At 32.4% G+C, this 25,991-nt stretch overlaps 1 protein-coding gene across 3 annotated transcripts in view; it reads left to right on the forward strand.

The window, feature by feature from the left end:
* Positions 1-25,991, forward strand: part of Nmdar2 (glutamate ionotropic receptor NMDA type subunit 2) — a 597,673-nt gene that overhangs the window by 23,485 nt on the left and 548,197 nt on the right. For all 3 annotated transcript variants that reach the window (XM_076778738.1, XM_076778739.1, XM_076778740.1), the window contains exon 2: positions 24,866-24,946. The gene's annotated coding sequence lies outside the window, so the exon portion shown is untranslated. The remainder of the gene's footprint in view (positions 1-24,865; positions 24,947-25,991) is intronic.

Below are 25,991 nucleotides of genomic sequence, written 5' to 3' on the forward strand. Positions count from 1 at the left end.
GTTCCACGCGCTCTACTGTTGAAGTACGACAGAAAACTAAACAAAAGTTGGAGACCTTTTCTTTTTCCATTACAAATAAAGTCGCTGTCGATGGAGTTGACAGTATGCCCAGAAAATATTCAACACGTGCTACGAGGAAAGCTATTCACGCATTTCACGATATTTAAAATTTTTTTCAATTCAGCTGCACAAACGAATTTTGTACGTAGAAAGTTCTAAAGTAAACATAAGCCAAAATTTGTCAATATTTATACAGACGAAATTTTGATTACTAAATGTAGAATACATTCAAGTAAAACAAAACTTCTTGGTTGGTTTCTGAGAAAACAGCTTGCACACGTTGGAATAATATCTTCATCTTATTTTTCTCCATAGAACTTCCTCTGACACAGTTTAAGCGTTCAGTTCGAAAACAGCCTGTAGAAGGAACAACGTTTGCAAAGTAAGTACTTTCTATTCTTGGAAGATTTTTTTTATTCACACAGTCGTGTGTTACTGCCAGTTCGGATACAAAGGATCCACCGTACTTTCCACATTACGTTCGGTTGAAAAAGTAAAAGATCTCGTGGTCGATCCGCTATTCTTTCGACGCTGTGAGGAGGACCACGAGGTGACTCGTTACTAATCAGCGGAAATAGGTCGGCACGTGCTTCGAATACGAACTTTTCATCGTAACCGGCCCATTTTTTCCTTGGATAAAAGGGATCAAAGGAAGACGGAACTAGTCTGCGATCTCTGAAATAGAATCCTGCTGGGTTGGCTGCCAGATCGACTGGACTCGATTGGGATATTGTGCGAACGCGTCACACACGGTAAATGGCGAACCCGATATGGTCAATGGACTTTCTTCTCTGAAAAGAGTTTCCAAGTCGTATTTTCCACGATTTTAATGCGATTGCATTTCACCTACCTTTGTGTATATTGTATACGTATTGCTTTTTGGATATGATCTATTTCCATGCATTCCTTCACTCAAGAAGCTAAGCATTTGCATCTAAAATAGAAAATTAGTTATTGAGCTCGATATTTATTTATTTACTTATAGATAATCACATACATATACATATAGATAATATTGTACTTACGTGAAAAGAAGACTAGGCTGTGTTAACATCGCCACTCCAGTAAAATCACGTTGTTGCATTTTAAAATGATTAAATTTTCATTTTGTTAATTCTATATGACAATGTTTCTTAGCCTATTGGTCGTGACGTAAAATGTAAATTTAATTTTAATTAAATTGGTCGTTTGTATCAAATTACATTTTCATAAATTAATTTTAAATATTCTTCGAATAATCGTTCGTCAGATTTTAACTCTTGTCTCGAATCAACTTATGTTTCGAAATAGATGAATTTATACATTAAAATTCATTCGTTAAATATTTATAAAATTAGACAGTGTTATTAACACATTAACTGCTACGCCAGTTTCCCATGTTCAAAGGTGTCCTCAACATTTGTTCAAATTATAGTGTGAAACAGAAATATTCGATGATTCAATGGTGAATTTGTTGCTTTGCAATATTTCAAATTAAAATAGCGTTAAAAATATTGTAACATGTTGTAAGTTGAAAGTGCCAAATGTTTTAAAAATTTGAAGTCGAGTCGTAAATAATTGCCTACAGTTATAAAATACACCCGAAGAAGACAGTACAAGGTCAAAAACGTTAATGTAGCTGATGGTTCTATCGATGTTAATGTATAAATAAGTACATTTTGTATTTTCTTTTTAACTATTACGAATCTAAAACCTAGAATTTATCAAACACGAACTTGTTTTCTTAAGTTCCGTCGTGTTCGTCGAAGCATTCCCGTGATACTGTTTACCGAATCCCATCGATCGAAAGTTTTCGGTTCATTAATGTCCTAGGTCAAGCAGGATTCATCCATTAACGTCGATATCGCCAGTACGATAATTTCATGTTACCAGGATTCTGTCGTTACCTCCGGAATTTTGCTTTTCGTCGATGTTTTTCCTTTCTCGCTCTGCTCCACCTTTTTCCGCTAGTTTTTCTTTTCGTTTTAACGAAAGTGGAAAAATTGATGCCCGGCTTTCCGCATGGGAGATTTTCGCTTTATTTTTGGTCCGCTCAATCGTCACTGCTTGTAAAACAATTCCCGGTGCGTACAGTTCGTTCGTTAAGTTCAAAAGCCGCTGAACGTTTAATATCTAAACGAAAGGATTTCGTTAGCTGTCGAGCTTTTGTTGAAACGTATTATTCGATACAAAATTATTTTCTTTTTATTCGTACGTTAAATGAACACTGAATTTCAATGTAAGACATAATGTATAATGTATTATTTAATAAATTTTCGAATACTCCATGTTGATGAACAGAATAAAACTTTAAAATTTCTCAACAAAGAGAAATTCAAAGGATTCTGTTGGATGATCAAGGAGATGGTATTCTACTGGCATTAAGGTAATTTGTTTTGAAAGAGACATCCTGTATCTTTCTTGTTAGTGAATATGGATCGATAATGGCATGGTGAGACAACGGCATAGCGTGGCGTGTAGATTGTCGGTTGTTCGGGCAAGATGTCGAATGTGCGAGTCGAGTCGTGTGTGCCTTAGCGAATCCGCGTCGATACAGCGGCGGTCAGTTATTGTAGTTTATATTGATAAATTAATTATAGATATTATTATTATTCTACGTGTTCGGTGGTGTTTTATATCCCGATCCGCGGACAATCTGACATTTCTCTATCGATTTTTAAAAAATCGTGGTACTTCTTGTTTCGGTAGATTTTGTTATTCATTTACTAAGAGGGACGTTGAACAACTAAGCTAGTGTAAATTGTAACAAACTAGGCCAAACTTCATTACGTCATAGAATTAGTTTTCCATGTTGGTCAGTTTTGATTAATCGATTCATCGATTAATCACTTCAACTTTATCTATGATACACGACCCATTACTTCGTAATTTTGATATTGCATATTCCGGTGCAATGGTAATTCATTACTGAATATTTGATTTTACATTATTTTTACATCGTGATGTAGTTTTCAATTTATAAGCTAGATGTTTCGACATCGTAAATACCATAATAGCTATATTTTTGAATTTCAATTATGAGAATGGATGAAATACTATAAATTGTTTTAAAAAATCTTAGCTTGGCTAGATATTTAACAAATCTAAAACCTGGTTAACAATTCTTACTGGATAATATGTCAATTCTTCTTTCTGTTGGTTTCAATTTCTTTCTGTAATTTATCTATCAGTATGCAAGTTGAACCACGTAACTTGATCAGATTAATTAATTCTATTACTTGTGTTTCGTACAAAATGTTTTTTGTCTAGTATAACTGATTTGGGTAGAGCTTTGTGGCGAGTATACTAAACTTTTAGCTAATTTTATAAAAAAAACCTATTTTTCTTTACACTTATCGTTCACACCTTAAACACGTTTTTTCTATTAAAAAACAAATGTTAAGAAGAATTCTTAATTACAAAATTGTTATCAACAAGAAATAGAAAAAAAATTTAATCTGCGCGTCCTAAGCTCTCCCCTACGCCATATAATGTTAGCCAAAACCGTACCACTAGTAACAGAAAGAATTAAGTTGAACAAGTTACGTGGTTCACTCTGTATATTAATTACGTACTAATAATTCGAACAATTCCTTACGATCAATCTACCTCATTCTATGCGAGTTTTTTGTTAGATTGTCACATCCTCCTATACGTGATATATTTGATCCAAAAAAAGACACGAATATTTACTTTTTTATCATGACAGAAGGAATTCGATACTTACGAAAATGGACGGAACGGTATTTTTCATTAAAGCTCGACAGCCTGATGAAAGCAGTTTTCATGTGAAATTCGTCGATAGTTTGACGTGGGTGCCGTCGTCGCGGTTTCCCACGAAAATTTCGATAATGTATTCGAAGCATAAATTCTGAACCCATGCCGTTGTATCGTTTCTACGATCTTCTCCTGATTCGGATATATTCCACCAGTCCCCTCGATACTTCCGGATGTCGTTACGCAACGAAAATCCACGAGAGAGTTCGAAATATCCGTACGCTCGCTCTGTAGGATTTATTGCTTCTTCTACGGTACCGCGAACGTGTCGTTAGTCTGGCCTCTTTTAGGTTAGATAAGCCTCTTTTCCATGCATAATTTTTGGCATACGGAGAGAAACATCTTGGAATAGATTCGCTGAGAATAGAATTGTTTTAAAATCGAAATAATAAGAATACGACTGACTAAATAGATTTTGGGACAAAAAAATCGAGTTTCTACAAGGTATTTATATATGTTTTATATACTGGATCAATTGAAACATTGAAACAACGAAACTTCTTATTTGAAAGTAACAGCAGGATTAGTATTAAAAGTAAAATAATCCTTTCCTTTTATTTTGAATCGTCAGTGGTTATATCAGTATTAGGTAATTTATTATAATTGTGTAGGAACTTATTTTCAAAAGAACACACACAAAACGAGCGTACACAGACTAGCCATTAATACATATACAGGATGTTCGGCATCTGTTCGGAAAAAATTTAATGGTAAATTCTAGAGGCCAAAATAAGAGAAAAATCAAGAATACTAATTTGTTAATTGAGGCGTCGTTAAAGAGTTATTAACGTGTAAAGTTGCGTCTGTAGAACGGCAATCTGCAAACAGCTGCGTACTTAAGGCTGTCGATACATCAGTAAGTAGAGTTTCTCATGCTGAGTGAGAACCACTATTGTATGCATGCAGCTGTTCGCAGATTGCCATTCTACAGACGCAACTTTAAATGTTAATAACTTTTTAACGAAGCCTCAATTAACAAATTAGTATGCGTGCTTTTCGTCTTATTTTGCCCTCTAAAATCTCCCATTAAATTTTTTCCGAGAAGTAGCCGAACATCCTGTATATATTTATTTTCTAAATTAAGTACGAGCAATTTGTGACGACTAATTAATTAAAATCTACTAAAGTAACTCTTTAAATGAAACAATATTAAATAATCGATATTTTTTCATAATATTTAATCAAATCGAGGTGAATGATTTCACAAGATTTTTTTCAAAAGGAAAAAAGGAAATTAAAACGTCGAGTTTTCTTTTCCTCTAATTTACTTAAAATGTATCTCTTGATAATTTCTCGAAACGAAAAATCTCGTTTCTGGTCGTTAGAGTTTCTCTTATGGAAACGAGAATTCTCGTTGTCGGTCATCAATGTGTTAAGTAAAGCATCTACTTCGAGCGCGTGACTAATCTCGGTGCAATATCATTCAAAAAGGATCGAGTACATCGTAACAGTGACAATAGTATGAATGGGTAGCCACACGACTACGCAGCTAAAATTTTATCGTCACATGGATCTCATTTATGGTCCGTCGAGTCTGAAGTGTAGCCCAAAGCGCCCGATCTCGCTGCAAACCATTGGCGATAAATAAACGTTGATAGCGTATCTGGGTGACCGTGAATTATCATTAAAACACTGTTATAGTTTGCGATCCGAGCTGAGTTTCGTGATACTGGTGCGATTCTATTCGTTATTTTTTAGATTTGGAATTTATATGCCAATATGTCTTACCATTTATAATACTATATTACTTGTAGGTATACGGTTGCATAATGAAATCGATATAATGATTTCGTCCTCGAAAGTGAAGTTTAATTAATGAAAGTAGTATTATCCCTTTTTTGCTTATTGATTACTTCATTGATAGGTGTTTATTAAGAAACTATGTGTGAAAAATCTATTTTGTTGGACTTTAAAATAAATAAAATTTTTAAAATTAGTAAACAAAAAGAATGTGTGTGTTATCTGCGTTAGTTCTAGAGGTTCGAACAATATGCTTCTAAAAAATTGTATGGAATACACAGTATCACAATGGGTGACTCTAAAAAGTTATCAAATTGAAGAAAACGATAGATAATACATACGTTGAAGTAATCGATCGGTTTAGCAGACATGCTGCAGAACTAATGAGCAATCTCAGGTACAGAGTTGCTTTAGAGCGATGCTTGTGGAAATTCCACGTGTCTCTTACAGATCTAGCAAATTTTTGCAAGATTTGACAACAGGAAACATAGAGGTAGAACATTTTCTCGAGGTAAATAAGAATTTCTTTCGTAAACCCTCTGCAGTCCGATGCTCTGTTGCAGACAGTCGCGTTTCGTTACTGTAAATTAGGCAGTTGTGGTCCTCGAAGGCCCTCATGACTCAAGGCTTACAATTTATGGTCCTAAAAACAAGGAACACTTAAATAACTGTAGACGAATGTTTATTTTATTCTATTTAAGGTTGCATTAACAGCTAAGGTTATGAGCAATTAATAACTTATACAGGGTGTTCGGCCACCCCTGGGAAAAATTTTAATGGAGAGTTCTAGAGGCTAAAATAAGACGAAAATCAAGAATACCAATTTGTTGATGGAAGCTTCGTTAAAAAGTTATTAACGTTTAAAGTTTCGCCCGTACTGAATTTTTTTCTCGAAAATGCGCAAGATTTCGGAGGTATGTCTATTCACCAAAAATGATTGTAACTGACCCCCACAACCGAAAATAATTTTTCCAAAACGATTTGAAATTTTTTTTTTCCGTCGAAAAATTTCACACATTTTCGAATTTTTTTCTAGAAAGTGGGTAGGATTTCGGGGGTATGTCTAATGATTAAAACAGATTATAATTTACCCCCGTAACCGAAAATAATTTTTCCAGAACGATTTGAAATTTTTGAATTTAATTGTTAATAACTTTTTAACAATGTCTCCATTAACAAATTGGTATTCTTGATTTTCGTCTCATTTTGGCCTCTAGAATCTCCCATTAAAATTTTTCCAGGGGTGGCCGAACATCCTGTATATTCCTATTTTAGATCATGTTATATACATTAATGTCTTTTAAAAAACTGATAAGTTTCATTATATTTTCAATTGAGTTTATTACTTCACTTATATCAAGGAATACTTATTGTTTAGATGATAAAGTCAGAAAATATACCAGAATGGCCCAAATTTTATTTGCAAATAACGAACATAATTTTAGATTCATTCGTAAACTACCATTTACGTTTCATTTGTAAATCCATTCAACTACAATCCCTTAACGAATCTTTTTAAGTGCCATTCGAGCACATGAAACAGCGGGTAAAAATTCGCGAATAAAATTTTCCCAACCCTACAAGATTCACAACACTGTTTAGCGTATCACATCAATTCGAAAATTGCAATGTTTGTCCCCTAGAAAGGTATTTTCCAGTTCAATTCAAATCAATAATAACGCATATTTATCATACAAAACGTATCAAAGAAACTGTGCGAAAAAAAGAAATTATAAATAAAAGTATATTAAATATAAAGACGAGGTACGTCTACGTATATGCTGTTGATAACATTAGAACTACCGACAATTATGGTGTATTTATTTGTACCAAAGAAATTAAAACAATAAATACTTGAAGATACTACTCTTGTAGAAAACTATGAATTCTCAGAAATCCAGTTGACCAACTTTTTTTACAATTTTGATTAAAAATTACAAATTCATTTCATTTTGATCATTTCGGTAGTTTTAGAGTTAATGTAACCTTAGTATATTTTTGTTTTTCTTGTCTAATATTGCCTTTACAATATTTTATAATATTATAAATATTATACAGTAGTTCATAATATTATTCTTGAAAGAATGTGGATTAAAAAAAGAAAACTTTGTCGGTCCCATAGTACTTGTTATTATCGATTTCGACCATACGTGAACTTCACCATTTTGCAGCGATGACTTGTTTTTAATTTTATTGAAATTTCGAGTGTTTATTACAACCAGCATGCAACAATCTGTTCGAGGAAGACAATTTTCACTCATGCTTGAAGCGATTCCGTATATCTTATGAAGCATGCCATAAAATGTTCTCTAAAACGCCACAGGGACGGTTGGCAACCGCTTCCTCGTTGAAAGTCAAATTTGATATTATGAAACGTTGAAGCAGCCTCCTCGCGACGGAGAATATTAAAAGTGGACAGGTTCTCGTTCTTTTGATCCGAAACTTTCCGGAATTCAGTTTCAGTATATTACATCGTGTCACATTTTATTACCTTGAGACTCGTTAAACTCATCAATGAAAAATTCCATTAACGTCGAGGCGCATTAATAGAACAGAATTTTTTCAATTTGCATTGAACGCGCAGATTTTTAAAAAGTATTAAAACCCTCTTTTTATTTAAGAATTCAATGTTTTTTAATTTTTGAGTAAACAGTCCGGTACTTATTCCATTTACAAATTCTTATATTTCGTTCAAAAATTTGTGTTGCTGAAATATTGCAAAGTTGCTTTCATGCTTTTCAGGTGCAAGATTTTCTGCAAACATTGCAGATACCACGCATAATTTTTAACGTTATTGAAATTCCTTGATCAGATCTTTTTAATTTGTGTTTTAATAATTTATAATAATTTGTGAATTTTGTTTCACGCGACGTAACTAAATATTCTTGTTGGGATGTTGTAATTGGTGTGTTTAATCTTGGACATTTTATTAGTTGTCATATTTTTTCTTGAAAAACAATATTGGACAAAAATGTGACACCTTGCATATTTCTATATTTTCTATATATAACAGAAGAAAATTATATATCCCACACGATACATGCTATTTACATAATGAGTATATCAAATCTTAAATTCGAAGTTAGAAAAAAAAGTAAATAATACGTGAGCCGACTTTAGTTGGACAAAATTCTAAGAAGCTTAGTCTATTCTTGATTGTTACGATTTTTGTTTTATACTTGTTTCTAGTAAATAAAAGTTGTTATGCTATATGTAATGTTGTAAAAATTCTAAAAGCTATGATGAAAAAAAATAAAAATAATTGTACAAAACAACCGGGTAAAAGAGATCTCAGAAAAATATTAATGTGACGTTTAATCAAACATTTATATTAAAGAAATGTCAATTGTTTTGTAATTTTGTCTACCTAAAATCAGCTTATGTTGACATTTTTCTCTAACCTTTTTATTGTATGTCCCTCGAATTTAAGATTTTGCATGTCCGTTTTTAATATTATATGCAATATATACAATTTGTTATACGTAAAAAACGTACATGTATAAGTAATCGAAGCGTTTTATATTTTTCTAGAATACTGTAAGTTGTACCTGTTCCGCTTTGTACAATTTGAATACGTCCGTCGAGCGAAGACGTATCTGAAATTCTGTTGCCATATACAAATTTCTTCCGTGAGAGGCAATTTAACCTGTTCTGCTACTGTTCAATGATGCTGTAACCACTTTAAGCTTCGAGGCACTTTAATGCATTCGCGAAGCAAAACGGCCAATAATCAATAACATCTACGCACAAGAAAGGAGGACAATATCAATTGTATTTAGTACACAGTCTAATGTTGCACGACTTCCGGTTTGGAGAGGAAACTAAATATTTGGACAGCCTGCACAGGACAGAAAGTCACGTTGTGTCCGGTCGAAGAGATTTCGACGCATGTTATTACAAGTCAGTAGAAACCACTCTTCTCACTCTTGATTTAAATAACACGACTTTTAAATCTCAGAAGTGTGTGGATTGTTATACTTGGACGTTTATTGTTCCGAGTATTTCACGTATTTTAATATGAGATTATCGAAGTCAACGCTGATACTCTCCGGGACAAGAAGATTCACATATGTCATCCACAATATTTCAACGAAATTTTTAATCGTAAATGTTGTACATGAAAACATATCTATATTTTGGATTAGCCAATAACATGTTTCCAACATCATAAAAAATTTTTAGTAGGTAAACAATTTGGATACATTAGTAATTTAAAATTATATTCAGAATAAGTAGGGGAGTCTAAAACTAAAAAGTATGAAAAAATTATTATACAAAATATTGAGCATTCTGTTAAATTCACACCACGATTTTCGACTTCTCTGATCCGAGAAAAAAGTTCAATTTGTTCGTGAATGCATTCTATATAGTATATTATTTTGCATTTCAAATTTTTATTTAATTTTGCTAATAATTGTATTTTTTAATATTAAAAAATTTGTGTCATCAATGAATGAAACGAAATAAAGCTTCCTTGTATTATCTAGTTTTATTTATAAAAATACAATTATTAGTAAAATTAAATAAAAATTTTAAATGTAAAATAATGTACTATGTATAATACATACACGAACAAATTGAACTTCCTTTCTCGGATCAGAGAAGTCGGAAATCCTGGTGTGAATTTGACAGAATCCTTAATGAAAGATTTCGTTCCGTTTTTCAAAGAGTTATTGAATCGTGACGTCAGCGCTCGTAGAGTTTTTTGTCGAAAATGATCATCGACTTTCGTGGCCGTCGAATCAAGGCACGTCGAATCATAAAATGGAAAAAACGTGACTGGCGTCCCGACGCCGGAATCTAATTACAGTGTGGCGGGAAACAGAAAATCGAGCTTCCCTTTGTTCGCGCCGTCTTCGATATTATTCAAATTTAATTATCAGCCGATTTTCCTCGGTGCTTCTCACCGGTTCCAATTTTCACCAATCACGCCGTTTACAATCGATGAATGTTCATATATTTAATGCTAATTTTACTTCCTAAACGGAGTTGGAAAAGATTAATTTTCTGTTAAAGTTTTGCAACGAGAATTATACTACCGGAAAAGGACTTTAGAAATAAAGTAACTGCAAAGATGCTTAAAGGTATTTCGAAGAAATTTTTACAAGTTTCGCAAACTTGTTGAAACAATTTAATAATTTAACATTTAGTTTCGTTTTAGGAACTTATCGCGAAATTTTGACTTCTTTCTGACTATTCCAATTGGTTGAAATATTCATTGCGTTAGATATAATTGACGATACAGCGATAATAATTGTAATTATAGTTAAACTGTGAGAAGAATTTATACAGACTATAAAAGAAGGATTTGGTTCTTCGTATCAAAACAACGTGAGTTGTAATGCTTGAAAAAAGTATTGAACCATATATTTGGGATATAAATTCATTACATTTATATGTCTTATTAAGTAATTTAATTCTATGAATAATACAATATATAAAAATGATCCAGAAATAGTTCATTCTAACATCGATTTACTAATAATATAATTTAATTTAATGTATAAAAGTAATTTAGTAATGGTTAATTTCAATATCAGATAATTAATTACATTGAAAAAGAATAAATCATTTACAAGTTTATCTTTTCAAAATAATAAAGACTACAATGTCTAAATCCTATATTTTGATACTGACATACATCAAAATAATTCCCATAATACCCTGTTATACCTATTAGTCCAAAATAATTAAAACGAAACAGATTTTGCTCGAATAAAAGCTGCATAGAATTGTGTTTCCAATTTTTTGTTTAGTTAGATATTATAATTGTAGAATTAGTATTTATCTATAATAGTAATGGTGGAGAGAACTAATGAAATTGTATCTCTTTAGAATCTTTTGAAAATTAAATATATTTTGCACTATACATACCATTTGGTAATTCAGATATTCATGAACATAGGTAATGATAGAGTGTTTCGAATCGATTTTCCATCTAAGTGCTATTATAGTGCCTGTTTCACGTGTCTTTGGCATAATTAACCAGGTGAAAACGAGATTATACAGAAGCTCGCTAATTCTTGCAGCTTCGCTGTTATTTGTCAGAAAGCGCTTAAGCCGCTCTAATCCCTGGTTGTACCACTGCGTGTGCACGAATTATCAGCACCTACCACTGGATTCCCATTACGTTTTGGTATGCATGAAACAACAACACTTCTTCAGATACTTGTTAAGTAACAAGTATCTTGTTATTTAACAAGAAATCTCACTGTAGCCTTGATAGCGTTTTCTTTTGAGAAAAAGTTACGATTTGTTTATAATTCTCACTATTCATTCATCAAGAAAAAGTTTAACAACATGATAGTAAAATTTATTTTCTCTATAATAAATTAGATATTATAGAGTTTTAATTACGGCTAACCATTAAAGAAACAGTCTTATCTACATACGACAAACTGTAAATTCTTATATATGTATATATTTCTATATTATTATCTAGAAAAATACCTATGTATTGTACATTATAGGTCATTTTAGTGGAGAGTCAGGACTCAAAAAGTTAAAAATTCGTTTGCAAAGAATAATATTTTACATAAATATACAAAATGACCTATATATTTTTATCATAAAAGAGGAAATATGTAAACTAGACGAAATCATGTAAAATTCTTTAAGTTTTTAAAACAGATATTCTGAATTTAAATGATAGTTTTGTTGAATTTATATTATTTTGTCTGCAACTTAACTTTTTTAAAGGTAATTTCTTAATACACATGATTGTTTATTTGTACGTATACGTTTTCATACTTTGAAAAGTTAGTGTGTAATTTTGCATATGAATCAATCACCTAATTATAATTTGCATATGTCGTTTTTGTTAAATGTTATCAATATTATTAAAAATATATCATAAACAACGTTTCTTAACTTTTCGAATTTATTCTTGTATTTATGAGAAATTCAATTTTTATTGTCATTTTTCAAAATATTGAAGAAATCGTAAACAGTATACGATGTGATTCTGTCTGGAATTGTTGTTCGTGTTATATAATTCTTATTAAAGGATCGTATAAATTGGAAAAATTAAAAGTTGAAACTAGTTCTAAAAGTCGGTTCCATGGTAAAGTTTAAATCATTTTGTGAGTTTATGCACGAGAATTCAAGCATAAAGGTTTGTTTTAACTGTAATATAAAATTTCAATTGAAAAATAAAAAAGGTTCTCATTTAAAATTTTGAGTTCTAATATTTAAGCAATTCTTTTACGGGGATTCAGACACGAATATTCAGTGAGTGTAAATCAAACTTTCTGACACATCTGATTTTTAACATTCAATTATTGCCTTCAAATTGTTCTTGGAGCAACATAAATATTAGCTCGTTTTATAAGTCTTTGTATACTTCCGTTTAAGTAAATTGTACCCACAGGAAATATTAATCATCCACAAAAGTCACATCATACACGACGAATCGGTTGGTTTATTTTCAGAAATCCGTCCAGTGTCAGTTTCAATATGCATAATCCATTAACGATGTTGATTTTCAAAAATATATTTTAATATCTGATACAGTATCTACTTTCCATGCAAGTATTGTAAGCCAGTGCACCGTTAATTACACAAATAATATATGTTGTAGTATTTGGTTCATGAAAGCTCTCGAATATTATTGTTATCTGGTAGTATGAAATTCTTTATGAATCGACGTGTTTATGAAAATCGATAGAAATATTGTGAAGAAAATATTCTACGATCGTAAGCGGATTGGCAACTTAGCCAGGAATCGAATGATAGGACATTTCTAGTAATTTATAGAAAGATATAAACACCCTCGTTTCCTCCACTTTAACACTAAACTTACCGGCACTTCATGTATACCTATTCTTACCATGATCGGTCAAATTACTTTCTTTTTCTCTTTTACGAAGCAACGTACTTCTAATTTTTGTATTACATCTATAGAAAGTTGTGTTTTGAAGTTTATTCATAAGATACCCTTCTCTTTTATGTCGCATATTTTTTCTTAAAACATTGAATTCTAGGAATCTGTACAAAAATGTTCAATACTTTTGCTCTAAATATGCATTAGTACTTTAATAGTATTAGCAAATTAGACATTTTCATCAGATAGAAGATAAAACGCTCCTGAAAACAAATTTTCTTTCAAGTCGATACCGTAGTTAATTCTAGAGAAAACAATTACTTACGAAAAATGGCATAGTAATTATGCAAACGCCCTGTATACAAACATAAGTTCATTGTCAATTAAATAAACAATTTATAGTCCAGTTTTATCCCATACCAGTCGTATGATCAATAGGAGGTGCTGAAACTACTTTGGGTATGTAGCGTCAAAGTAAATATGAAAATAAACATAAAAGACAGCAAAAACTATAGTAGTTGATATAGTCATTGGATAGAAGATGAAATGCCCTTTAAAATAAGCGTTTGAACAAGTCAATAGCTTTATTAGTTTCGAAGATATAGCGATTTTAGTTTCAAGTCGATGCGGTGGCTAGTTCCGGAGATACATACAGGGTGTTCGGCTACTCCTGGAAAAAATTTTAATGGGGAATTCTAGAGGCAAAAATAAGACGAAAATCAAGAATACCAATTTGTTGATTGAAGCTTCGTTAAAAAGTTATTAATGTTTAAAGTTTTGCCCGTACTGAATTTTTTTCTTGAAAATGCGCAAGATTTCGGGGGTATGTCTATTCACTAAAAATAATTGTAATTGACTCCCACAACCGAAAATAATTTTTCCAGAACGATTTGAAATTTTTTTTTTTCGTCGAAAAGTTTAGGCACCTAATTAGATTTTCGGTAAGGAATATTTTTCTCGAAAGTGCGTAGGATTTCGGGGGTATGTGTAGGGACCAAACATAATTGTAATTGACCTCCACAACCGAAAATAATTTTTCCAAAACGATTTGAAATTTTTTTTTTCCGTCGAAAAATTTCAGCACCTACCCGATTTTTTTCTCGAAAGTGGATAGGATTTCGAAGATATGTGTATTCACCAAAAATGATTGTAATTGATCCCCGCAATCGAAAATAATTTTTCCAGAACGATTTGAAATTTTTGAATTTAATTGTTAATAACTTTTTAATGAAGCCTTCATCAACAAATTGGTATTCTTGATTTTCGTCTTATTTTGGCCTCTAGCATCATTCATTAAAATTTTTCCCAGGGGTGGCCAAACACCCTGTATAAGGGTTCGAAGCGTTTGTTTACTTTCTTACTACGGTCTTGTCAAGGTCATTGACCGTACGTGCTCATAATAACTAGGTCACGAGTCACATACGAAAAAGAGAGGTCGGACGCGACGCATCAGACGAAGACAGAGATAGTTGAATTAAAAAAATTACCATTTGCATAAATTGCGATATATCGCAAAAGTCGAATTGACATAATTTAAAAGCTACTTTAAAGGGGAAGGTATGCCGCTTCCAGCGATGGCCCAATAATGCATAAAACACTAATAGTTACGGAATTAAACGTGTCTAAAGTTTTAGTATTTTTAATACGCATTGTTAGACTGTTTGAAGACAGTGGAAACTGAAGATTCTCTTCTTTCATTTTTGCTATACATATACATATTTCCTATTTACATCGGAAGCTAACCAGAATTTGACACCGAACTTTGTCCAATTTTTTACAAAAAAATATAAATCATTCAACCGGTCATTTGACCGGTCGCGGTAGGTTTAATGTTAAGCGAAGAACCGTCGTTAAACATGACCCAGGTTAAACATAGACGACAGCTTATTCAATTACTCACTTCCGAGGGCACAACAATTCGTAACAAAAGAACGGGGCTTTTGTAATGTTTTTACGCTGATCTCTATCCGGCTGAACCGACGGCAGAGAATTGCAATTAATTTTCTGTATTTCTTTCGCATCGTTTCATTCGCGATATTCCAATGGAACGAAGTTAGACGCTCGGGCGAATTAGCGAAAGCGAAAAGTGTTAATTGAAAAGTTTGCGTCGAGTTGGCCGTCCCCATGACGCCCGTCCCGAGTGATTATGAATATCGTGAAAATTGGAGGTTGATTTCACCGTTGAAGCCAGGATCGAATCGTACCGGCGCAATTAACTTGACGGAAATGAGATTACCGGGAATTTAGTGCCCCTATCAGCCGGAATATCGTTTGTCAGTATACCAGCGCCTCTCTAATTGTACACGCGGAGCTTAAAATCGTTAGATTCTGAGGTGACGAGACTTTGACGAGCAAAATGGAAATACACCGCAGGAAATTCAAACTGCTCACGCTTTGCCTGCTTTCTTCTTTCGTTGCGTGATGTTCGCGTCGAAAATCAAATCGTGCGCGATTGGGACAATTTTTAGGTGAATCGTTGTTGATGAGTGTCCTTGCATTTTACAACTTGATTGAAAAGACTTTTATCGTTAGATTACTTAAAGATAGATTAAGTTATACTTCATTGGTAGTAATAAAAAAATATTTTTAAATTACAAAAAATAATTATTTTGTTAATTAACGTAGAATATTATTAACATTAAGTCTCGTGCAACACCTGTATCACTTATTTGATCGCAGAAAATAATTATCTTAAAGTTAGGTAGTTTCTCTTGATATTGAATCTGTTTTTAAAGAAAAAGATTGCAAAATTTTGTAGCTTTCAGAATAAGTACTTTTTTCCTCGGATAAAATAACTCTATATTAATTAACAAAATTTTACGTTCTGTCCTTGGAGAGATATGTAACGAATAAAACGAGCTGCATTTGCAATCTAACTATTAAACTAATTTCGTTCAAATAGAAAGATATTAAGTCTATTTATTGTAACCAATTAAATATAAAAATGTCGTAGAAGTGAAAGTAAAGAATTCAATGATAAAAACGACTATTTTAATTCATTTCTGGGAGACAAAATATTTTATTTTTCCTTAACTAAGCTGTAAAATTTTCTTTATCGTTTCTCCATTATTCATAATTTTTATCTAAGACCTTTCGCCCACTTTTGTCACGAGATATACGTGGACGATACTAAATTTCATGGACTTGCAGAAGCAAAGTGTCAGAACTGATGCGTACCACAAAGAACTAGAAGAGAAAAGAGCCTATTATTGAATTTTGTTTTAGCTTGCAATTAATCAGGGATGCCAGATCTATTCATTATTTTCTCTGTCGCTTCAAGAAATTCATTTTCAGCCTGTTTCTCCGAGCTCGGCGATTTTTTCGTCTTTTTTATAAGGTCGTTGTCATTTAGGCGGTATTCGTTGTTGCGTTAATTATAATTATGCCCTTCTTTGGTAATCACTACGTGTATAGCATTATTAGACTGCAGATGATTATGCGTCTATCGGAAATTTGAATTCTCAAAAAACTATAGAATACATATAACATGCAAAAATATAAGAAATACTAATACGAATTATTATATTTAGGGGTTGAAGACAACCCTCTACGAAGTTCTCATTTCATTAATTCTATTAATCAAAAGATCCGCAGTCTAGTTATCATTATTTGTTCAATGAGAAAGTGGTACAAGTAAATTTTTTTCTAGAAACTAGACAAGTACAGGTAACGACACAAGTGTTTTATTTTCCACGCGATAATAGCGTAAAATGCATATGTATAATAAACCTAATCGTAATTATAGCCATAAATGGTGAGCCAATTTTGAAAAAAATAATATCACACTTATGATAAAATGTCAGAATTTATCGTTATTATCCTTTCACTGATCATGACAAATAATTTCTCAAAGGACATTACCAACGAATTTCAACTACAAAAATTTTGCATATTCCCCTAACTACCTAGTTAAATAAATACCTAACATACTGAAAAAAACTGGTAAAAGACCAAGTGTATGGTCTGCTTTCGGAAGAACGTTAACGTTTAGTGAATCTTCCTTGTTTGACAAACCGCTAGTACAGTTTACGCGAAACAAGCACTAAAGAGAAAAAAGAACTCTTTCTACGGATATTTCTCTCAGACGCATTTGTTACCAGGCGATTTTAAGTTATTTTTACGCGAAGCTTAAAGTATTACGTTTTTCTATTGGCCCGCTGCGCGTTTTCTCCGTCATTCAATTTCCGTCTGGTCTTGAAATGGAAATCTTGTTCTCAAAAACCTGTGATACCCGGTCGCGGTGGAAGTTTCACGTGCGGGGAGAGGACGACGTCTGTCGGGTACAGATGCAATTTCGAATACCAGTTCCACATCGGCCCAGTCAAAGCACGTAGTAGCATCCAAAAGTTCTCAACCTATTTGCGAAAGAACTATTTTGGAACAAAAAATTCGTGTATTAATGTTCGACATAGTCTCTTTCCGATTCAATACATTGTCTGTAAGCATATTTTGCCAGTAACTAGAGTTTTTCTTTGTTTAATACGTTCCGTGCCACGTGCACCACCGATGACAAAGTTTAATCAACGTATATCATCGGTGGTACACGTGGCACAGAATGTGTGAATTATTACAATGTAATTTATGGTCCTACCCTTTATCCAAAATTCGTGTCTTTGCTACTTTCTCTCTGGTTCTTGCAAATTTGATTTATTCGTACATTCTAACGTTTTCGGTTCGCTGAATATGCGACAAAGATGGATCTTCCGTCTAAACCCAATATTATGACGTTTTTCTATTGTTTTGTTTAATTATTGCAATGTGATTTTATAATAGTTGTCTTTTCTTCCTTCTTGAGTACTCTTCACTTTGTTTAATCGTATTCAAATTCTTTGCTACTCTTACTCTGGCTCTTTCAAATTCGATTTACTCCTATATTTCAACGTTCTGGTGAGCTGAATATGCGATAAAGTTGAATAATATCTTTGTCTTTTCTTCATATCTAACCCTCGTTTTTCCGGAGCCTCCTCTTTTCCTTTTCCCATGTCGTGGCAGCTAGTTCTAAGAAGTAAGCGAGATAGCAGAAGGAAAAAAAGGGGAAGGAGACCCTGTAATATTCAATGATCAATCAAAGAGGGTATACTATATAGCAATAGGTGGTTGGTCGAGTACTTGTGAGAGAGACAAGTTGTGCATAGCCCGCTGCTGGCGGGTGCGGAAAGTGCCGCAGCAGTATCTATCTACTATTATAACGTTCTTCTATTGTTTTATTTAAATACTTGTCATTTGCAATTAAATTAGTATTAAAATAATACCAACGTAAATGTTTACTATTTATACCAAAAATTATATATCACCCAAATGTAATCACTAATGATATTGTTGCGACGGATTGAAGATGCATCGTGTCTGCCAGTTGCTAGAGGAGCCGGCAACGATTTAAAAGAACAGAACTACGAGAAACCTTGTAGTGTGCGAACGTGTGATCAAAGCCTTGTTAAATAAAGTTCCTTGTTCGTTAGTTCTTAGGTCCGTGTTTATTAGTTGTGTTACAATGAATTCTATAAGAAACGCCTCGCCCCGGCGCGGCGCAACAATATAATTTTGATGCAATCTTAAATAAATTAATTTAGAAGAAAGCAATAAATTTTAATGCCGCCTTTACAATTATAGTATGATTGCCACGGAAGACTTAATGGATATTCCTTATTTCTTTTTGTAGAATAAATGAATCATAAATGCATTTGTCGCAATAAGTTAACGAAATATGCACCGTTTATCGTAGTACTGGATTCCTTAAAATTAACCAATGTCTTCGTGATCAAAAGAAATTGTAGTCGTTACTTTTTTCTCGGATTGACCGACTTTACTTTTCTTGAACGAGCTACGCTACATCGAAATCATTCCATAGACTTTCGTTTTGAAAGAGAATCATAATAAATGACCGAGGTTTTGTCCTCGGTAACAATCGGCTGCAAAATTTCAGTTCGCTAGCTTTCGCAGCGTTTTAAAGACTCTAGCGCAGTGGACTGATTGTGTGTATTTAACAGAAGAAAGAATTCTCGGTACCCATACACGCTCTGACTTTACTCGGATCTAGATATTTATAGAGGATCCTCAAGGCTGTTGTTTTAGACGAGTCAATTTTCACTGCAATGGTTTTTACTATTAAATGATTATTGCTCGGTATTTTTCTCTCTACTAGTGCGTTTATTTTTGACCAACCAATTCTTTGTCTATAGGAGAAAATTTGATCTATTATTACTTTCTAGAATACATAATTGGAAAATTTCTATAATTATTTTCAAAACGTTGTTTGTTTTTAAATGGCGTATTGTCTAGTTAGAACTTTTATTACATCATGATACGTTGTGTTTGACATATTGTTATTAGGTTGAAATTATTAGAAAATAATAAATGGCAAGAAAGTACAGTGTAAGAGTTAATTCATGATATCTTAAGAATAACTGTTCTTTATTGAACGTGTAAACAAAAATATAAATTTCTTATCGCTAATTTGATATAAAAAACCGTAAAAATAGTAAATTAGTTGTACAGAAATGCATATAAAATCTTTGAAATATAATATTTTCAATTTGATTTATTATAGATCCGTCCCTAATTTAGACAATAATATGATAATATTGAAAACATGAAAATGGCAATATGAATTTGAAATTCAAGATTGATGTGCGCATTTATATATTTATAATAATAAGATGTTGGATAAGAATCGGGCATTCTGATAATGTTCCGTCCGATCAGTTCGGGGGTTTCCGCTCGTTTATAGTGCCAGATGCGAAAACTTGACTTTGTCAAAAAAGTCTTCGAATTTTCCGCATCTGGTAAATTTGATTATAAATCGTTTAAGCACTTTAGCAATCCGAAAGCGCAAGGCTTGAGTTGACCAACGAAGGGCTGTATTGTCCCGCGGGTGGCACGTCCTCTACAACGACCATCGCCAACTCGTGGAACAATACAGCCATAAAACAGCTGCAACGCATGTATAGCTACGCGTTTTAATTCGAAGTCCCGTTTTTTCCAGTGCAAAATTAACGGGGCCTTCGACTTGGGGGAAAAACCTCGGTCGCCCTCGTCCAGGATGACCTGGGACTTTTCCTCCACCACGATCGGGTGAGGGAGGAGTTTCCTCCCTCAAAAATCGATCCTCTTTCCTCAAGTCGAGGGCCAATCGATAAACTCGCAAAGTCAACGCGAATCGGTTGACAAATCCCCAAAATCGCGTTTCGGAGGGGGTTCGCGCTGAGAAGGAAACGGGCTCCGGAAACTTCGACACTCGTCATTCGACATTCGAAGTAATCGTTCAGAATCTAAAAGTTCAATCGTTCCGTGAACTACTCGTCATTCATCATTCACTCGTCACTCGTCGATTTACGCGTATGCAAAGTTTAAGGTAAATCCGTGGAGTTGGTTGGGGAAATTTCATCGATTTTGAATAATGTCCTTTGTATTGGTTTGGGGGCGAATGGTCAGTTTAATGTTATCTCTTCTCCTTCTTAGCCCTTCTCTTCGCTGCGCATGCTCAGAAGGTTTGTCGTAGTAGTGCGCAGATTCATTATACCACTGATATGTAGTATGGCGCAGTGACTTGAACCATCTGAAACATCTTACGGTAACGGGCTTAAACTATTTACATAGGATGAGCTGCATGAATTACTATGGAACAATAGTAATTTGTCTATACCTCCACGATATTCCAAATTTTAAATAGGTTTCCAATATAAGTTTTGAGAATAAAGATGCGTGTATAGAATAAAAACAATGTGTCGTTAAAAGGACTAAAATTTTGAATCAATTTTGATGTATATAACTAGTATTTTGCATAAGTTATATTACTAAAATTGCGCGCAAATATATTATACATATAACATATTTAATAGACAACATACATGGAAAAGAAGGACATGCATTGTATATTACAATACAACAAGAAACTAATGTTCTATATATTTTAACATATATTTTGATCCATTAATTATACGCTATATAGAATAAGCATTTAAATGTAATAAGTGTAATAAATATAACACGTATAGTAATTTTCCATTTCAAAACCTTAGCTTATTAAGTCATAACTATAACAAAGACTAATTTTAAGTAATATAAGGGGTTATCATCTCCTCTGATCTCAACATCTGATCTCAAAATATACAAGACAAAAATAATTAAAATATAAGCATATGTAGGATGTAAAAAATCATACAAAATAAGTTTTTACAAACACTTTAATATTGTATTCATTGACAAACGTTCTTCGCCTCTGTATTATAACAGAAATATAATTTGAAATTTATAATAATAAAAATCTGTTAATCGAATACGTAGATACAACAATCGGAATGTTGAAGGATTTATATCTCTATAAATTATTGATTTTACCGTTCCGACTATATTTTATAAAGATATATGTAATATTTAACATACCTACAGTTCAATTTGTATTCATTTGATAAATCAACTGCTAAAATAGTATTATACTTCATGTTTCACATAAATACAACCATGTTTTCGTTCCACCAACGAATTTCAACCAATAGAAAACATGTCCCCATAGTACGGTTCACATCGTTTATCAGGATATAACATATTTCACTTGGCATCGAATCGTGGCCCCAATGTAGGTCGAATATACAGTTAGTAGTAAACTTTTTTCGTTACTTACATTTTCTGATTTTTAGAATTTTTATTAAAATAGTTTTAATTTGAAAGGTCATTAGTAACTACAATTACTATTTATATTTATATAAATTACAAATTTATTAAATCTAATCTAGTAGATTAATAATTGTTACTTACATTATTTCTGTTATTTAAATACTTCCTTAAATGCTTTGTTTCAATAATGCCATGCCTCGTTAATTCTCAATCGATGTACCTTTATATCTCTAATTCTCCGACCATTTTGCGTTCCTCGTTTCATTGTTTATTTGTCTCGTTTCTTTCGGTGCCAAAATTCACCTCTTTGAGAAGCAATTTGTCGGTCGTGTGTGAATACCAAACGTAACGCGATGCTCCTACAATTCGTTCATCGATGTATGTAATTACGGGAACAATGTGTATTTAATTTAATCGTTTTAGTACGGTCCTGTCGTGGAAACAAAGTCCCGCTATTTACTTGTGACCATTCAGAGTTTAAATTGAGCGTCTACTCCAAATATTATTCGATTAAATGTTAATATATGCAGTAATTAATTGCACAGTTAATTAATGAAAGACACATTTAATTTGATTCTCGTATGCACAATTTGTAGTGGACAGGATTTTAGCTTGTCTTTCGTTGTGTAATAAGGTCGACGTTTAATTGTCTTCGTTATACCTGTTGTGGAAAATGTTCCAATAAATTTTTTTAACCATCGTTACTTGTATAATATTTCTTCTATTGCTATTCTACAAATATCTTCTCTTTAATTATCATTTCAGACAGAAATATTTGAAGAAATGATCCACGTGTATATTCAAATGTATACAACTGTTCACAATTCTAATTTCTTAATGTTTATAAGTTTTCTACGCTAGAGACGTATTATTATTATCCTGACAAATAACGAAGAAGAATCTTGTTTAAATAACCACGCATTAATCATGAACGCGGAAAACGAAAAATGTTGAACGTTCAGTGAACGGAAGAATGCAGGACGGAAGAAAACGAGATTCGCATTTTTGTTAGTCTTCATACATACACACACACCCGGTTATTTAGGTTACACTCAGAAGCTTCTCAGTAATTCTCAAACCTTGGCAAAGCAAGAATTCCTTTTCGTGGATATAATTGGGGCAATGTTGGGAAGAAAATATATCTACAACCACCGTTCTTATTTTTCTGGATGCCCTTTATCAGAAAATTTCATAAAAAGGTTTTCGTCTAGAGTTGCCTCATAATATTTTATTTGATGAAATATGTGGGTAACCCGAAAGGCGAACAAATTTGATACAGGGTTTAGACAACTTTTAAATGTTCATTAAATCTCAGAACGTAAACATTTGTACGTTTCTTACGATCTAAAGTTTTAACTGTTCGTGCTTTTACTATCAACGCGTAAAAAGGCTGAACTAAACTAGCAAATGGTATTGAATGTACTTGTAACAGGCCACTAATCGTTCGTAAAATAGGAATTATTTTAGTGGGAAAAATATATAAATTATATAATAAGCAATTACTGAACCAAAAATGTAATTTTCTTTGTAATAGTATATTTCGACTTGTCTAATAAAGAATTTTTTCCATTAATATGTTCACGAACAATAAATGGTGTATTATAACTATGGTCTTTATTGTCGCTTAATAATTGTGAAAACAAGAATAAACAAACATTTAACTAAAATCAGAGTTAGTTTCGTAAATTAAGTTTCATAAACTTATTTGTAAGCAGCAATGCATTAACGGATTTCTTAAATTTACCAAATATTTACAAATAAATCTAAAAATGATTATTCGTTATTTGTGAAAAAAATTTGCCCAACTCTGATTAGAATTTTCTGAACGCGCCAGTTGGAATTTCGCGTTGAGAAACACTGGAGCAACCATAGCGATCCAACGGAACGTTCTTCCCGTATCCCATCACGTTCGATGTAAATACCATTATCCCCTTTATTTGAATTTTTTCGCGCCAGAGCTGGTAACATTCCGCGAGAACATCGAGGCCAGCGACCAGATGGAAACGCGACAATGTTGTACACGCCAGTCACGGACAATAAGTTGCCTTCCAATGGACACAGCTAGCTTAATCGTTCTTGTCGCAGCAAAAATAAAAACAAGATTAGAAAAAAAATTAATAATCGATACGATCACGTCACAAATTAATTGTCTTCCGGGAATAGATAAATGGAACAAGTACAAACTGTTTGAAAGTCATTCAGACACGCGACTATTGTTACGTAAATTATTAATATTATTACTTGAACATTTAAAGAGTTAGCACAAAAACTAACATACAGTTTTTTGTTTTTATGGAATGATCACATCAAATTTATAGAATAGCATGCTAAGCGTTATCATTTTACAAAATTAAAACTTATTAAACATTTAATTATAACTTTTCTGTGGTGACATTATAATGTTTCAATTATAAAATTGAGTAGCTGATTTTTTTTTTGATATAGTAATTTCTTGCATTTTTGGAGAAAAACATGTATGTATAGATTTATAATTATATTTATTAATATAGATATTATTATATTAAAAAATAAATTACTCGTTTTGACGAATGAAACCATAAACAACTAGAAGCATAAAAACAAATCAGCAAATTAGATAGGAATTTAATATCTTTAAAGAAAACTTTTGATTAGTTTGCCTTATGAAAATTGAACTGTAAACGTAAATTTAAGATTTTCTTCGGAAAGAGTAGAGAAACCGTAGTTATTCTTCTAATTTATAATGACATCAAATTTCTTTTTTATTCTGTGAGTATAATTAATAACATTGATTGAAGCCTATTTCTTTAAATTTTTAAAGTAGTGCGTGTATTTTTGCATTTCAAAGATTTAAATTACATTTGAAATTGTATCGACTTTTCGATCTCATTTCAGGTCCTCTTCAGGAACAATTTGGATTGAGATTAAGGCGATTACCAGGGCTCAGTTAAGATTTTGCAGATCTCTGTGCTGCAGGTACTGTAAAATTCTCTGTAATATTTTTAAAAGAAAAATAGATGACTCGACAATAGTCCATTGAAATTGATAATATTCCATTCCAGAGTTTCTTATTTTATTCTTTCGACCGTGGGAATAACTGTTCCGTTTCGATGGGTTATTATCACGATCAAAGATCGAGGTAGATATTTTCGATATTGTCTGCTTGCGAAGCCCAGAGTATTTTTGTTTCCTGCAAAAAGTAACTGTCGATTGTTGAGGGAAATTTGATTGGACACGGGCGGTTAGAACAGCGAAACGTGGCCTGTTCAAAATAGAACTTCGATTGGTTGGTCTGTTAACGACATGCGGTTAGTCTGAGGTTATGGGGACGGTCTTGCTCTTGTTGAGAATACTGTGTTGCTAGCTTGAGAAGAATTATAATGTTCCAAGTAATCGAATGATATGTCAAACTGTAAACCTATTCGATTTAATTTTTAAAGATGTAAACGTTCCAAACTCTTAAACAAGTAATTAGAAACGAAAAAATTGCATTCACTTTGAAACGAGAGGTTATTATAAAGAGATGTCTTTATCTGTACTTTGCATTAAAAAGTATCAATTTGATTTAGTAATGAAACAATAAGTTTAATTTCTTTACTTTACACTGCAACTGACTTCGTAATTCATGCTTTTGTACCGTACTTTTGTTTTGAATAAGCATATAAAGCATATGTCTACTGTAAGGAGCAAAACTGGACGCACATATGTCATTTTAACAAAATTAATTTTTTATTTAATATTTGTAAAATACAGAAGAAACAAAATACTTAGTATTATCTACAATCTTCAGACTTTCCAAAACAAATTTAACATTTGTAATATTATTATTATTTCGCTAATACTAAACGAAATAATATCATTATTATTTCGCTAATACTAAGCTAATACTAAGCGAAATAATAATGATATTACAAATGTTAAATTTGTTTCGGAAAGTCTGGTTAAAATGTCATATGTGTGTTCAGTTTTGCTCCTTACTGTAGACATATGCTTTATATGCTTAATCAAAACAAAACTACGG

This window comes from Colletes latitarsis, chromosome 11 (genome assembly GCF_051014445.1).
Source record: "Colletes latitarsis isolate SP2378_abdomen chromosome 11, iyColLati1, whole genome shotgun sequence".
NCBI classification, from domain to species: domain Eukaryota; kingdom Metazoa; phylum Arthropoda; class Insecta; order Hymenoptera; family Colletidae; genus Colletes; species Colletes latitarsis.